This window comes from Salvelinus sp. IW2-2015, unplaced genomic scaffold (assembly GCF_002910315.2).
Source record: "Salvelinus sp. IW2-2015 unplaced genomic scaffold, ASM291031v2 Un_scaffold16276, whole genome shotgun sequence".
Lineage (NCBI taxonomy): Eukaryota > Metazoa > Chordata > Actinopteri > Salmoniformes > Salmonidae > Salvelinus > Salvelinus sp. IW2-2015.
In genome coordinates, this window is record NW_019957520.1 from 6,921 (window position 1) to 24,342 (window position 17,422).

Consider the following 17,422-nt stretch of genomic DNA (forward strand, 5'->3'; position numbering starts at 1 on the left):
GAGTCCGCCAGATCAGAGGCAGTAGGGATGACCAGGGAGGTTCTCTGTTCAGTGAGTCCGCCAGATCAGAGGCAGTAGGGATGACCAGGGATGTTCTCTGTTCAGTGAGTCCCGCCAGATCAGAGGCAGTAGGGATGACCAGGGATGTTCTCTGTTCAGTGAGTCCGCCAGATCAGAGGCAGTAGGGATGACCAGGGATGTTCTCTGTTCAGTGGAGTCCGCCAGATCAGAGGCAGTAGGGATGACCAGGGATGTTCTCTGTTCAGTGAGACCGCCAGATCAGAGGCAGTAGGGATGACCAGGGATGTTCTCTGTTCAGTGAGACCGCCAGATCAGAGGCAGTAGGGATGACAGGGATGTTCTCTGTTCAGTGAGACCGCCAGATCAGAGGCAGTAGGGATGACCAGGGAGGTTCTCTTGATAAGTGTGTGAATTGGACCATTTTCCTGTCCTGCTAAGCATTAAAACGGTAACAAGTACTTTTGGGTGTCAAGGAAAATGTATAGAGTAAAAAGTATAATATTCTCTTAAGGAATGTAGTGCATTAAAAGTATTCAAAAATATAAATAGTAAAATAAAGTACAGATACCCCAAAAAAATGACTTAAGTAGTACTTTACTTAAGTACTTTACACCCCTGGTAATTAATAACTTCACCATGCTCAAAGGGATATTCATTGACTGCTTCTTTTTTTTTTACCCATCTGCCAATAGGTGCCCTTCTTTGGGAAGTATTGGAAAACCTCCCTGGTCTTTGTGATTGAATCTGTGTTTGAAATTCAGTGCTCGACTGAGGGACCATAGAGATAATAAGGTAGAGATAAAGTAGCCATTCAAAAATTATCTTAAACACTATTATTGCACACAGAGTGAGTCCGTGCAACTTATTATGTGACTTGCTAAGCACATTTTTACTCCTGAACTTGTTTAGCCTTGCCTTAACAAAGGGGTTGAATACTTATTCACTCAAGACATTTCAACTTTTCATTTTTTCAATTTGTCAAAAAAATTAAAACGTAATTCCACGTTGACATTATTGTGTGTAGGCCAGTGACAAAAAAATCTAAATTTAATAAATGTTAAATTCAGGCTGTAACAACAAAATGTGGAAAAAGTTAAGGTGTTGTGAATACTTTCTGAAGACACTTTATTTATTAGGGCTGTCGGATTAATCAGTTAACTCGAGTTACTTTTTGTAATTTTAGTGAACACATTTTTTGTGATTAACTGCATTGTCTGAAAGTGTTTAAAATACACTGAAAACGTCCACAATACATAATCTATACATGTACTGTAAAAATAACAATGCGATGTCAAAACAAGTTGACATTGAGGCTAAAGAAAGAGTTCTTTATCAATTTACCTGATTTTGCAAACTGTTACTTTGGACAAAATCAAGATGTCAATATTCTTGTAATGCTTTTTGTATACAAAATCTTACATTACAGCTCAAATTTAGAAAATTCTGAATTTGTGATTAATCACAGCAAATCCTACGATTAACGAAATATCACTTGACAGCCCTAATATTTATGAACCACCACCCCCTCCTCTCTCTCACACACTCATTCGCTCACTTTTCTCTAGTCTTGACTAGGTCCATCCAAAGGTAAGAGTGGAAGCCTAGAGAAAAAGCCATTTGTTGGTGTTATAATATAGAAGTGGAGATCTTGCCCACTCATCTCTGCCAATCCTGCTCACTCGTGTATGGAGGCCAGCTGCACCTGGTAATAGTTTTGACGTCTGATCTCTTACACAAGGGAGTATGTCATTAATATCTAGAGAACCTCTGAAGGGCCCCTGTAGGTGCTTAGAGGCTCGTAGACATCCAGCAATCCCAAGCACCCACACCAGGGAACTGTGACCCTCCAAATGTGTTACATTAACAGTGTGGAGTGTTTTTATTAGAGGGACTGTAGCTTGTGCCGTGCCTAATCCCCACAGCCTGGCAGCAATTTACTCCCTGCTTTGTTCCATGCTCGAGTTCACAGAGAAGGGGCCATGCCAAGCCATGGCTAAACTGGATGAAAATATGTCAATGTTTCGCTTTCATTTATGCACACAGGTGATATTCATCAATGTGCAAGTAATTAGAGAGGGGCGTAAAGTATGTAGCACTTCATACACCTTGTAAAAGCAAATTTGAATTTGATTGGACTATTGTCTGAATGCTTTTGTGTTGTTTACCAGATTACATGAGATAGTTCAGTCATGTTTCATTCTGTAAATTAAACTGAACTGACTCAGAAATGGCTGACATTAGTGTAAATGGCTGGTGATAGATGTATCCATAATTATTGTGCTAAGGAATGTCTTGGTAACATGTCTTACTGTCATTGCTGATGATTGACTGGAGATGGTACCAAGGGTTGAGCAGTGCAATCCCACAGCATTCTTCAGAAAGTTTATTTGTCAGGATGTTGCTAATTATATATTTTGAAATGGCTGAATATTAAACATTTATATTGGTCTCTGATGGTATTGCCTATTGAGTTATATTTCAAGACCAAACAGAATTAAGGGATCTATAAAATGAGAGCAGCATGCAGTAAATTCTTGGGATAAAAGAAACACATTGTCTGTGAATGGGCCCTGTCTGGTTTGCAGACTTTTCCTCATGAAAACTAGTCCAACATAAGGCTGAAGTTGGACTGAGTTCAGATAGCATCATGCTTTTTTCTCATTTACAGTATATTCATACTGAAGCAGTAACTGCTCGGAGCCAAATGGATCTGATTCTACTCCTGCTGTAGATACTGGAGAGAGGAAGCGTAGAGTTTGAAAAATGTTTTGCATGTCAGGAAAGGCATCTTTTTTGGATTAAGCTATGCTTTTTTTCAACATCTCTGGGGCCCTACAGACAGTGATGTTATATAGACTGTCAAAGTGTAGGCACTGAAGCTCTGAGTATGTGGAGTGAAATCAATTGTTGAATGTGAAACTAAAAAGAAAATCCAAAGCTAACTGAACAGACAAAAGAGCTGAAACCATTCTTAGGTAAAATGCCATGTAGCCAATGTTTAGATATTGGTTATTTTTGTCAGGATGCTCCATTAAACACAGCCCAGAGCCTGGAGCACAAGAATGGTGGTGTAATGGTTTATTTGACCTGGATCCCCAAACCAAGTCGCAGGTTATATGTTATGGTGAAAGCCCCTGACAAGTCATTAAAAAATTCTCCAACTCTCATTAAGTTTTTTTTTCTGGCCTTGTCTGTTTCAATTATGTTTTTACAGCTGGTTTCCCAACTTCGTTTTGTATTTTTTTCTTTCTCATTTTAAAGGGTCTACCTCTGATTAATGTTACAATGATCTGTTATCTTTGACAATGCTCTTAGAAACAATACCATTAAGCATTTACAATTGGCCTTTCTCTACCTATAGCACATTACAAATAGCTAAGTGATGTCTTGCCTAAGTCAGTGAGGTCATTGTGAGCCTTCAGAAAATGGACGACTTTAAAACACGTTTCGTCTTCTTGTGTGGACTAAATGGAATCTGCTTGGAGAGGTATTGCTCTTTAACATAAACGCAGGTGACAGCAGCTAATGGATGAGCGAGAGGATTCTACTTTGCAGAGCTGCACATGACTATTTTAGGCCATCAATGGGGGGGCACGCCCAACATCCTGGCTTTCACTCACCAAACGTACAACAAGTGTATTCTCAAGAGTACAGAACATAGTTCAGAATAGGGGTTTCAGAAAATGGGGCGCTGTCTATGTTCCACATTTTGATCATCTCACACTTTCTTTCTCTTTTCCAAAATTGTAGAGTAATGAATGTGATGTGTGGTATTGACTAGGATGGTTGACATGACAAGCCATTACATCTTTCGGTTATACAGCACTATTTGTCAAATGTTTTTGACCTTAGATGGAGAGACCTGCACTGAATTGTATGTCTGGCTGAATATCACTCCACAGAGCACCGTTTTGGCAAAATACAGTATACTATAGGAAGACATTTTGAAATGGCTGGATGAGGAGAGTAATGTCCTCCAAGAAGGAAATCTCCCTTTGAGCGACAGGCACTGGAAAAAATATTTAATAATACACTACAGTGCCTTCAGAAAGTATTCATACCCCTTGACCTGTTCCACATTTTGTTGTGTTAAAGCCTGAATTCAAAATGGATTAAATATGAATTTTTTTCTCACCCATCTACACACAACAACCCATAACGACAAAGTGAAAACAGGTTTAGACATTTTTGCACATTTATTTAAAATGAAATACAGAAATGTCAATTAAATAAGTATTCACACCTGAGTCAATACTTTGTAGAAACACCTTTGGCAGTGATTACAGCTGTTCTTCTGGGTAAGTCTTTAAGAGCTTTCCACAACTGGATTGTGCAACATTTACCCATTTTATTATTTTCAAAACTCTTCAAGCTCTGTGAAATTGGTTGGTGATCATTGCTAGACAACCATTTTCAGGTCTTGCCATATATTTTCAAGTAGATTTAATTCAAAACTGTAGCTCAGCCACTCAAGGACATTCGCTGTCTTCTTGGTAAGCAACTTGGAGATTTGGCCCTGTGTTTTAGGTTATTGTCCTGCTGAAAGAGGAATTCATCTACCAGTGTCTGGTGGAAAGCAGACTGATCCAGGTTTGCCTTTGATCAATGGAAACAGAATGCATCTGAGCTCAATTACTTTGCTCTGTTCATCTTTCCTTCGAGCCTGACTAGTCTCACTTGGTTTACTCCAAGTGGGCTGTCATGTGCTTTTTACTTGCCACTCTACCATAAAGGCCTGATTTGGTGGAGTGCTGCAAAGATGGTTGTCCTTCTGGAAGGTTCTCTCATCTCCACAGAGGAACTCTGGAGCTCTGTCAGAGTGACCATTGGGTTCTTGGTCACCTCTCTGGCCCTTCTCCCCAATTGCTCAGTTTGTCCGGGCTGCCAGCTCTAGGAAGAGTCTTAGTGGTTCCACATTTCTTCCATTTAAGAATGATGGAGGCCTCTGTGTTCTTGGGGACTTCCAAAGCAGCAGACATTTTTTAGTACCTTTCCCCAGATCTGTGCCTCGACACAATCCTGTCTCTGAGCTCTACGGACAATTCCTTCGACCTCATGGCTTGGTTTTTGCTCTGATATGCACTGTCAACTGTGGGACCTTATGTAGACAGGTGTGTGTCTTTCCAAATCATGTCCAATCAATTGAATTTACCACAGGTGGACTCCAATCAAGTTGTAGAAATGCTATCTCAAGGATGATCAATGGATACAGAATGCACCTGAGCTCAATTTCGAGTCTCATAGCAAAAGGGTCTGAATGCTTACAGTTGAAGTCGGAAGTTTACATACACTTAGGTTGGAGTCATTAAAACTTGTTTTTCAACCACTCCACAAATTTCTTGTTAACAAACTGTCGGTTGGGACATCTACTTTGTGCATGACACAAGGAATTTTTCCAACAATTGTTTACAGACAGATTATTTCACTTATAATTCACTGTATCACAATTCCAGTGTGTCAGAAGTTGACTGTGCCTTTAAACAGCTTGTGAAATTCCAGAAAATGGTGTTATGGCTTTAGAAGCTTCTGTTAGGCTAATTGACATCATTTGAGTCAATTGGAGGTGTACCTGTGGATGTATTTCAAGGCCTAACTTCAAACTCAGTGCCTCTTTGCTTGACATCATGGGGAAATGAAATCAGCCAAGACCTCAGAAAAAGAATTGTAGACCTCCACAAGTCTGGTTCATCCTTGGGAGCAATTTCCAAATGCCTGAAGGTGCAAATCAATCCCAGAACAACAGCAAAGGACCTTGTGAAGATGCTGGAAGAAAAGGGTACAAACGTATCTTTATCCACAGTAAAACGAGTCCTATATCGACATGACCTGAAAGGCAAGGAAGAAGCCACAGCTCCAAAACCGCCATAAAAAAAGCCAGACTACGGTTTGCAACTGCACATGGGGACCAAGATCGTACAAAAATAGAACTGTTTGGCCATAATGATCATCGTTATGTTTGGACGAAAAAGGGGGATGCTTGCAAGCCGAAGAACACCATCCCAACCTTGAAGCATGGGGGTGGCAGTATCATGTTGTGGGGGGTGCTTTGCTGCAGGAGGGACTGGTGCACTTCACAAAAAAGATGGCATCATGAGGGAGGAAAATGATGTGGATATATTGAAGCAACATCTCAAGACATCAGTCAGGAAGTTAAAGCTTGCTCGCAAATGGGTCTTCCAAATGGACAATGACTCAAAGCATACTTCCAAAGTTGTGGCAAAATGGCTTAAGGACAACAAAGTCAAGGTATTGGAGTGGCCATCACAAAGCCCTGACCTCAATCCTATAGAAAATGTGTGGGCAGAACTGAAAAAGCGTGTGCGAGCAAGGAAGCCTACACACCTGACTCAGTTACACAAGCTCTGTCAGGAGGAATGGGCCAAAATTCACCCAACTTATTGTGGGAAGCTTGTGGAAGGCTACCTGAAACGTTTGGCCCAAGTTAAACGATTTAAAGGCAATGCTACCAAATACTAATTGAGTGTATGTAAACTTCTGACCCACTGAGAATGTGATGAAAGAAATAAAAGCTGAAATAAATAATTCTCTACTATTATTCTGATATTTCACATTCTTAAAATAATGTTGTGATCCTAACTGACCTTAGACAGGGAATTTTTACTTGGATTAAATGTCAGGAATTGTGAAAAATTGAATTTAAATGTAATTGGCTAAGGTGTATATAAACTTCAGACTTCAACTGTATGTAAATAAGATATTTCTGTTTTAAAAGTTTTATACACTTGCAAACATTTCTAAAAGTATGTTTTCACTTTGTCATTATGGGGTATTGTGTAGATTGATGAGAATTGAGGATTTGTACATTTGTTTAAATGTAATCCGTTTTAGAATAAGGCTGTAACATAACAAAATGTGAAAAAAGTCTAGGGGTCTGAATACTTTCCGAATGCACTGTATGTATACATGTTTTCCAAACCACACTCCAGAATTTACTGTTAGGTGCCACGCGTCATGGCAGCATCCTGGAAAGACACTTGACCAGCTGGTGTGAGGAAGTAGTCCTTGAGGTTGTTGCGCACGTATATAGCAACTCTGGTTGCCCTGTCTGCCGACATGTTTCTTGGGTCCAGGAAACTAGTGTCCACTTGTACCACCTGTCTCCACTCTTCTGGATGCAGGTCCCCAGTGGGTGTGGAGTGGACAACAAACGTGGGGTTGATGACTCTGTTGTCAGTGTTTGTAGTGGAAATTTAATTATAGATGGCCACACAGGCCTTCATAAGTCTCAGGTTTCTCTGGGGCAACCTCAAGGGCTTCTCCCAGGATCCTCCATCTTGCAGGAAGGATCCCAAAGCAGAGCTCTGAAATTCTTCTGGCTCTTGAGTGGTGGTAGTTGTAGATCTTCTTGGTGTCGTCAAGACCAGAATAAAATAAGTGTTTCCATTAGTATTGAACATGAAAATGAAGGCTATCAAATGTGTCCTGTAACAACTATGTAGCCTAAGCTTTGGACATAGGCCCCCATCCTCTTACTGGGATGCCAGATCACTTTTATGTTAAGTATATAACTACAATGTCTATATGGGTATAATTTTCACATCATATGTATAGTCACATGTTTTTAGCGTATCTTACCTGGATATGGTCGCATCAGGTTTACCATCAGATGGAATGCCTCGTCTCCCACAAAGACATGTGGGCTCGGTGTTTGGGCAAGCACTCTGGCCTTGGTAGCGGCAGCTGGCCTGCTATGAATTGGGAGCAGAACTTGCTTCATGAGAAGATTCCTGCATCTCCTTCCTGACTATGTGCCCACGTCAATCATGGTGAAGCCCATTTTCCACGGAGGGATAAGCAACAAAATCCCTCTTCAGGACATGCCAGATAGCTTGGCACAATTTCATGACGATGGCACAAATTGTTGAGATTCCTAGCTTATAACTTTGCTGTGTGCTGCCACTCGCCAAAAACCAAAGGGTCACAGACAGCCTTCCTGTAGCAATTACGGGCAAGCTGTGAGTTCTTTCCTGCGAGATGTGCGGAGCAAGCCGCTGAAGAAAGTATTTAAAATGTCTTTCCTAGTCAATGCTTCGCATACGTTGGACAAGAGATGAGTATTCCCCCATCGTCCCCTCTGTAGTCGAACTCGCAATTTTCTCTGGGGTGTTTTTCTTCTCCTCCTTAGTAGTAAGAGCAGTTCATAGACAGACATGTTTGCTTCTGTGGCTAAGAAGTAGCGTCGTAAAAGATAGAACACCAGATTAGCCTAACATGTAGCTTGCTAGCTAGCTAGTATTTGTAAACAGGCATATAGCACCGGATCCGGAAGTTCAAATGTTGTCGCTAGCTAGTCAAATAGAGTGCCTCGACCCCTATTGCTTGGTAAGCTACTCTAGCTCCCCAAGCCCCCTAGTGGATAAACACTACACAAGGTGGACTTCCTCTCTGGCTGGAACGCAACGAAAAGAGTCGGCTGCTCAAAAAAAATCCACCCACTAACAGGCCTGCGCGTAGATCTACGCACGTAAACCGTGTAGCCACCTTTAGCAGCTCTCAGTCTTATGCTCTGTGACGGTAATGGATGCCTCTCTTCGTCTTAGGCACGGCAGCTCCTTTAGAGGAGGAGTGTAAGAAAGAGACAGCATTTCTGAGTCAGCAGGGCAGTAAGAGCTGAGCTATATTGGGCCAAAGCTATGAAGCTCAAACCTTCAGGGGCTAATTTTGGACACCTCTAGAAACTAAGGAGGTAATGTAAATGTATCTGCTGCAGCTGGTCTCAAATAAATAATAGCGCCTATAACAGCCAACCCATACTGAGCCTAATACCAAACCTGATTTTTTAAACGTTTTTTATTTTAATTACCCTTTATTTAACTAGGCAAGTCAGTTAAGAACAAATTCTTATTTACAATGACGGCCTGGCAAAAGGCCTCCTGCGGGGACGGGGGCTGGGATTTAAAAAATAAAAATGTTTAATAAAAATATAGGACAAAACGCACATCACGACCAGAGAGACAGCACAACACTACATAAAGAGAGACCTAAGACAACAACATAGCATGGCAGCAACACATGACAACACTGCATGACAGCAACATAACATGACAACAACATGGTAGCAACACAACATGGCAGGAGCACAACATGGTACAAACATTATTGGGCACAGACAACAGCACAAAGGGCAAGAAGGTAGAGACAGCAATACATCACGCAAAGCAGCTACAACTGTCAGTAAGAGATTGAGTGATGATGATTGAGTCTTTGAATGAAGAGATTGAGATAAAACTGTCCAGTTTGAGTGTTTGAGTGTTTGTTGCAGCTCATTCCAGTCGCTAGCTGCAGCGAACTGAAAAGAGGAGCGACCCAGGGATGTGTGTGCTTTGGGGACCATTAACAGAATGTGACTGGCAGAATGGGTGTTGTATGTGGAGGATGAGGGCTGCAGTAGATATCTCAGATAGGGGGGGAGTGAGGCCTATACAGAGGGGTTTACAGAGATGACCAGTTTACAGAAGAGTATAGAGTGCAGTGATGTGTCCTATAAGGAGAATTGGTGGCAAATCTGATGGCTGAATGGTAAAGAACATCTAGCCTCTCGAGAGCACCCTTACCTGCCGATCTATAAATTACATCTCCGTAATCTAGCATGGGTAGGATGGTCATCTGAATCAGGGTTAGTTTGGCAGCTGGGGTGAAAGAGGAGCGATTACGATAGAGGAAACCAAGTCTAGATTTAACTTTAGCCTGCAGCTTTGATATGTGCTGAGAGAAGGACAGTGTACCGTCTAGTCATACTACCAAGTACTTGTATGAGGTGACTACCTCAAACTCTAAGCCCTAAGAGGTAGTAATCACACCTGTGAGGAGAGGCATTCTTCTTACCAAACCACATGCCCTTTTTGTTGGAGGTGTTCAGAACAAGGTTAAGGGTATAGAAAGCGTGTTGGACACTAACATGAGGTGGGATAGTTCAGCTGGTATCTGATACAGACACATGATGGTGAGCAGTCGGAGAGCTCTGTCTCAAACTGTGCTGCTGCAGACTGAAACCGAGCCGCAGTGTCCCCAGGGATTTAAGCTGTCTCAAATGAAATGTAACACTCATTCCTCCGTCCCTCCCCTTCTGGAAACTTTGCAGTGCACACTAGATGAGAGCCCAAATTGGCTGCACACAAACGTCCTGGCAGGGCTACTTTTTTCTCTCAATTCCATGGGTTCCCCTCCATGTATAAAAGCTGAATAAACAGTTACTCTGGATACTCTCTTGACTGATGCCATTTTTCATGAGGGTTTAAACTGTGTTGAACCAGAGTGATTAATCGATGTGGCTAAACTCTACTCTCTATTACTCTGAGAGCTTGGCTGTCCATTCTTCCGGTGTACTGTTCACCCAGCAGCTCTGGTTGCAGAGACTGACCCAGAGACTGGGCTGGTTGAGGGAGTGGGATCCTGGGATAGCAAGCTTCAAGAGTTTTACGCCCTTTCCCAGTTTCTTTAATGTGACTCGTGATATGAATGTTCCTCTCAGCATCCTCAGGAGATAATGACAATAATTATATGCTGTTATCTCTAACAGTGTGGCCTCAGGGCAGGGATCACTCAGACCACACCACCACCACTGGATGTCTATTGATTCTCACGTCTATGCATTCAGACAGTTGTTTCATTACTTTTCCCATCTGCTCTACCTGATGGGGAAGTCTAAATGTGACGGGAAAACAGTCACAGCATCTGAACAAACACAGACAGGGTCACAGCCATGCTTTGGTATGAGCAGCAGACAGTTACTATAGAGCTGTGGGTTCCTGCATAATTCCTTACTGTAGGGAGACTGCTGGGTCAGGTTGTAGTATGAACACTCTGTCAGCCTTTCACCAGTCACTCAAAACCACACTGGAATGTATCATTGCCATTGATTCCCACGCAAGCTCCAAATTACTGTTTTACTTTAACTTTAAAAGTAATTTTGGTGTTAGGAGTTCATTCACAAAATCTAGTTTAAAACCCCTACTGGTGAATTTAATTTTAGAAATGTTATTTAATAATGAATAACATTATAATGAACAAATTTTGGGGAGATGATGCACACAGTAATACAAACTGGCCCAGATTTTAATTTGAGAGCTGATCAGATGGGCTATGCCAATCTATGTACAGTATGTACTGGCCATACTGCTCAATGTGACAATAGATTGCCATTATTCCAGGTTAACTATGCAATAATACATTTGTATCATATATGTATGTAATTGTGACAAAGTACAGCATAAAATACTGGCAGAAAAGTGGTTCAGTAAGTATTCCATAACAAACCCTTATTCCTATTCTAAAATTCGCTTCCCCTTAACGTTGCTTTTTCATCTGACTCTCTCTGTTCCAGTAGTTATTACACAAGGAGGAGAGTATTGGAGAAGAACAGTGGCTCATTTGTAAGTGCATACCGAAGGGTTTTATAGCTCTGTGGAATGGAAAAAAATATCAAGTAGGACTTAGACCTCACAAAAAGGCTCTCCAACCGAGCCCTCCACTTCACACACAGAGGCTACAGCACAAGAGACTCCATATATGGACACGTATGGAAGTGTCTCTGTGTGTGTAGACACGGAAAGTTCTAACCTTGTGACATTAGGGGCTAAATAATTTTGGCAATAAGATGCTAGGCTACAAACTAAGAAATGCTAAACTTGGAGTGTGAAGATATTCGTACGGGGGTCAACCACTCAGAACGGGAAATTGTCAACACAAGACCACACAAAGAACAGTGGGTTTTCAGTTCAACTACTTGTAAAGATCTCCCCCATATCAGTAGCTTTCAACATCCTCTGATCCACGGAGGGAGAATTCCTGACCAGGACACGGCCCTGATGATGCTGGTAAGGAATCTCTTATCTGAAACTTGGAGAAATTCAAGCTGCCAGTAAACAGTCATTTACTTTCTCCTCCCCCTTGTTGGCTTCCCCATTGGTATGTGCAAACAAGCACAGTCAAAGTGCAAAATACAATGACCCCCAAGTTCACTTTTTTCCCCTAATTTGAACGGGTCTACATGAATATCTGCCATAAGCAAGCCCAAGTTAGTGTTTTAAAATGTATTAATAGGGCTGATATTGATATTAAAAACTTTTAGGCTTGTAGAACTTCTATTTTGTATTTGGGTTCAATTGTGGTATTAGCTCCCCCTATGACTTAGAAATGAATCATGGTGCCAACCCCTCATTTATTTCCCCCTCTTCATGACAGAGCTGCATCAGATATGCCTGACATTCTTCCTTGTGTGTCTTCCCAGATATGGAGGGGGAACACAAACAAACGCTTTGGGAGGAGTCCTGGCTAGCCCACAAATATTCCATCATTATGGCTACCACCCGCAGTGGTCTTTTTGGAGCAGAAAAAATGACATTCTTCGCATCGGTTTCTTTACCTCAAGTTCATGTTTTCTTTACATATACTCCCAGTTAGCACATTTCGTTCCTTGGAAGCTGTGGGAATGTACGTTTTTGGTTTACCACTGACCCTGGGAACAAAGCCATAAGTTTCCTGACCGGTAAAACTGAATGTTCTGAGAACGGAAGTGAACATTTCACCTGTTATGGAAACATACATTTGTAGGTTGCAGGGAGGTTCTGAGAATGTTTTGCTATGGTTCCCTGAAAGTTTCATTAACGTTCTCAGAACACTGCTAGTTTAAGTTAACTGTTTTGAACTCCAAACACAGATAGCACACATGGAAATGAATTTGCTTAAGCATTAATCACACAAGCACATACATTTTTTTGTGACACGGTGTCAGTGAGATTCAAACCTAAACTCAGCAAAAAAATAAACGTCCTCTCACTGTCAACTGCGTTTATTTTCAGCAAACGTAACATGTGTAAATATTTGTATGAACATAACAAGATTCAACAACTGAGACATAAACTGAACAAGTTCCACAGACATGTGACTAACAGAAATGGAATAATGTGTTCCTGAACAAAGGGGGGGTGTTGAGAAAAGTGGGGGTGCACAGTGTTGAGATTGCCTGCAATGACCACAAGCTCAGTCCGATGATGCTGTGACACACCGCCCCAGACCATGACGGACCCTCCACCTCCAAATCGATACCGCTCCAGAGTACAGGCCTCGGTGTAACGCTCATTTCTTCGACGATAAACGCGAATCCGATCATCACCTCTGGTGAGACAAAACCGCGACTCTTCAGTGAAAAGCACTTTGTGCCAGTCCTGTCTGGTCCAGCGACAGTGGGTTTGTGCACGTAGGCGACGTTGTTGCCGGTGATGTCTGGTGAGGACATGCCTTACAACAGGCCTACAAGTCCTCAGTCCAGCCTCTCTCACCCTATTGCGGACAGTCTGAGCACTGATGGAGGGATTGTGTGTTCATTGTGTAACTTGGGCAGTTGTTGTTGCCATCCTGTACCTGCCCCACAGGTGTGATGTTCGGATGTACCGATCCTGTGCAGGTGTTGTTACATGTGGTCTGCCACTTTGAGGACAATCAGCTGTCCGTCCTGTCACCCTGTAGCGCCATCTTAGGTGTCTCACAGTACGGACATTGCAATTTATTGCCCTGGCCACATCTGCAGTCCTCATGCCTCCTTACAGCATGCCTAAGACACGTTCACGCAGATGAGCAGGGACCCTGGGCATCTTTCTTTTGGTGTTCTTCAGAGTCAGTAGAAAGGTCTCTTTAGTGTCCTAGGTTTTCATAACTGTGACCTTAATTGCCTACCGTTCCACAGGTGCATGTGTAACGGATGTGAAATGGCTAGCTAGTTAGCGGGTACGCGCTAATAGCGTTTCAATCAGTTACGTCACTTGCTCTGAAACCTAGAAGTAGTGTTGCCCCTTGCTCTGCAAGGGCCGCGGCTTTTGTGGAGCGATGGGTAACGACGCTTCGTGGGTGTCAGTTGTTGATGTGTGCAGAGGGTCCCTGGTTCGCGCCCGTGTCGGGGCGAGGGGACGACGTAAAGTTATACTGTTACATTGATGCTGTTGACCCGGATCACTGGTTGCTGCGGAAAAGGAGGAGGTTGAAAGGGGGGTGAGTGTAACGGATGTGAAATGGCTAGCTAGTTAGCGGTGGTGCGCGCTAATATCGTTTCAATCGGTGACGTCACTTGCTCTGAAACCTAGAAGTAGTGTTGCCCCTTGCTCTGCAAGGGCCGCGGCTTTTGTGGAGCGATGGGTAACGACGCTTCGTGGGTGACTGTTGTTGATGTGTGCAGAGGGTCCCTGGTTCGCGGTCGGGGCGAGGGGACGTACTAAAGCTATACTGTTACACATGTTCATTAATTGTTTATGGTTCATTGAACAAGCATGGGAAACAGTGTTTAAACCCTTTACAATGAAGATCTGTGAAGTTATTTGGATTTTTACGAATTATCTTTGAAAGACAGGGTCCTGAAAAAGGGTTTGTGATGTTCTGTTCTCCATCCATGGAATTAGTCCACTGTGCCACCTGGATGGAACTAGCATGCAATGTTTTTTTACTCATACAAAGCTGTTCAGTTTAGCCTATTCAAAGAAACCCCTTTTCAAAGGAAACAAGCAATCATTAAGATCAGGTGTGGCAAATTAGTGGGCTCGGCCAACACACCTGAACAAACTTAACAAGATAGAGCAGAGGCAGGCAACCCTGTTCCTGGAGTGCCGAAGGGCACCACACTTGACCAACAGCTAATTTGTCAGTTCAGTGATTGCCTAAATTCAAAACACCTGGTCTTCCAGGTTGGGCAAATCAAAAACAGGGTTACCTACTCCTGAGGTAAAGGAGAGAGTTTAAAAAAAAAAATGATGCTGAGAACCTATTGTATATTTTATTTTAAATAACATTCTTAGAACGTTCTCTGAACGTTACTAAAGTTTTCTTGTGGTTTTTATGAAAGGTTTTCTTAACATTCTCAAAACAATTTGAGAACATGACTTTAAATAGAACCATGAGGAAATCTGTAGGAAATGTTATGCTGAAGTACTGAAATTCCCACAGAAGAATGATATTTCTTTACGTTCTCTGAACTATTCCAGAACATTCCCAATGTCAAACCAGTTGAAGAACATTCCTAGAACATTACTGATATTGAAATTAAATGTAACCATGTTTGAACTTTTAGGAAAATTCTGTTAAAGTAATGAAATACCAAAAAATGTTGTCTAGTTCCTTAAGCGCTAGCTGGGCTCTCTGTCTGTTTGAAGTGTATTGGAGGTTAGTTGTAGGCTCATTACTTACTCTAGACAACATATGAGTTTGAATTAAAACAGAAAATAAAAATACATGTTTCTTTATTTCAACTGTGACAGATTGATTTGTACCTCAGCACAGAGTCAGCCCTAAAACAGGATATGAACTTCAAGCTGAAATATGTCGACTGAGTTTTGTACACAGATCAACCTAAGACAAAAAATAATGTTGTTGACTTTGACGTTAGCCTTGATGGTTTGTGCTACTTGGAAATGTTCTTCAGTGGCAGACAGGAACTCCAGTGAGGACAAAGAGGGTGCCCCATTCCTGGCCCATACAAGACTCACCCAGGCAAGACACATAGTTTGAGCAGTGAAAGTCCCTCTCTATCAAAATAAACCTCATATAGCAAAAGGTGGAATTCTGTGCAGCTTTATTGGAGCACCTCTAGCTGAAAGGTGACCTCCCCCACCCCTGAGTCTCTAATTTCTTAGTTATGAAAGTGAAAATGTACTGTACCTGGTTGTGAAGGCATTGGCTGTGGCTACATGTCGGTCTACGCTAATTTAGTGTGTGATATCTGTAACTCAGTGGAACATAACGTGCAGAGAGACCCGGTACCCTGTGACACCAGGGCATTAATAGACCATGGCACTTAGGTTACAGGAGGGTAGGTTTACGCCCCGCCCTGCCCCCCCTCCCCTCCCCAACATACTCTCTCCATATTTGCTGTGCTAAATGTGTGCCCATGCATGGCACTGTGATCCTTAGGGAGCGGCCACAGGGATCCAAGGGGCTCTATATATATCTGGACCATGTCTGTAGAATCCTCAAATAGTATTTTACAAGGAACCTTCTAACACTGCACTCCTCAGAGACACAGACTGACTGGGTGTATAGTGGGTTCTAAACCAAATGTAGAGTACCATCCAGAATAGGCCTTTGCTCTCAGTAACATTCTTGTCTGTTTGACTGACTGACTGACTGGCTTGGGTTCACACGAGGGACCACTTTTTTGTGTGTCAAATGGTAGATGATTTTATCCAGACAGGAGACAGCACAGGTGTACAAAGAGTGACTTACAAAAAAAGCAAGCCCAAACAACAAGCCCCTTACCACTGGTGAAATAATTATGTAATATTCATAGGTAACACTGTACTCATGAAGTCCTTGCCTAGCCTTTTCAGCTACTGGCTCTGGCTGGTACAGTATCTTTAACCTCTGGCCCGGAGGACTGCTTCCCAGATGTAAACCAATGCAAGCACGACAAGAGTAAACTTAATTGTTTGTAGGCTTGACAGGCACGTAACGATTTCATTCAATTTTCTTCCTATGCATATATAAAGTTGTGTGGGATATGCTACTTAATGTATCTACAGTATATTTACTTTCCCAAGAGAGGTGTCAATCCGACACACTGTGAAGTTTGGAGTCCACTTCCTGTGAGGCTATGAGGCCGAGTGATTTTATTTTATTATTTTTAAATGTAACCTTTATTTAACTAAGCAAGTCAGTTAAGAACAAATTCTTATTTACAATGACGGCCTAGCTTACCTTGTCAGCTCGGGGATTCAATCTAGCAACCTTTTGGTTACTGGCCCAACACTCTAACAACTAGGCTACCTGCCGCACGTGTGACACAAGAGTATTTTCAGCCATGACAAAGTCCCATAGCTTCTCTCCCATGGGCTCTCACGTTTAGCTAACAAGCTCTTATACAACAGTCCAGTGCAGCTCAGCTCAGCCCCTCCCTATGCAGCCAAGGAGAGTAACTGGACATTTCATACACACAGGGGACCCTTACTGTAAGAGATCAGCAGACCTGATAGACTACCATCTTCATTATTAACACTGAAACAGACCTGGCTGTGGTACCAGTCAAACAGACATTATTCTCATGATTAAACCCGTCTGTAATACTCTTCCTATGTCATTTCGGATTTGTGTCTCATTGACTGGTCTGGATCTGATCATGTCCATAATCACAACCTAACAGAGTAGTATAAACTCATCTCTGGAGCAACTGTCATTGTGAATTATCTTACATGCTGCATGACACAATATAAGGCAAGCCAAAGGAATAAGTTCTTCATCAGGTATCACTTGGTTGGAGTAGTACAGCCGTAGTATAGACTCCCTAAAGCACTGGTAAAGTGTGAGGATCCCCAGCTGATCCACTGTGATCTCCATGCATGCCAGGCATGCTGCTATGTTGTACTGGGCTCAGACAAAGCCAAGTGTCAACTCTCTCACATAA

General features: G+C 42.3%; 1 long non-coding RNA gene across 1 annotated transcript; it reads right to left on the bottom strand.

Moving 5' to 3' along the window:
* Positions 1-216: 216 nt before the first annotated feature.
* Positions 217-8,562, bottom strand: LOC139027410 (uncharacterized). Its single transcript, XR_011479495.1, has 2 exons — positions 7,618-8,562; positions 217-7,386 (listed from the first exon to the last, which is right to left on the bottom strand). It is a non-coding gene; the product is annotated as an uncharacterized lncRNA (long non-coding RNA).
* Between the last annotated feature and the right edge of the window lie 8,860 nt (positions 8,563-17,422).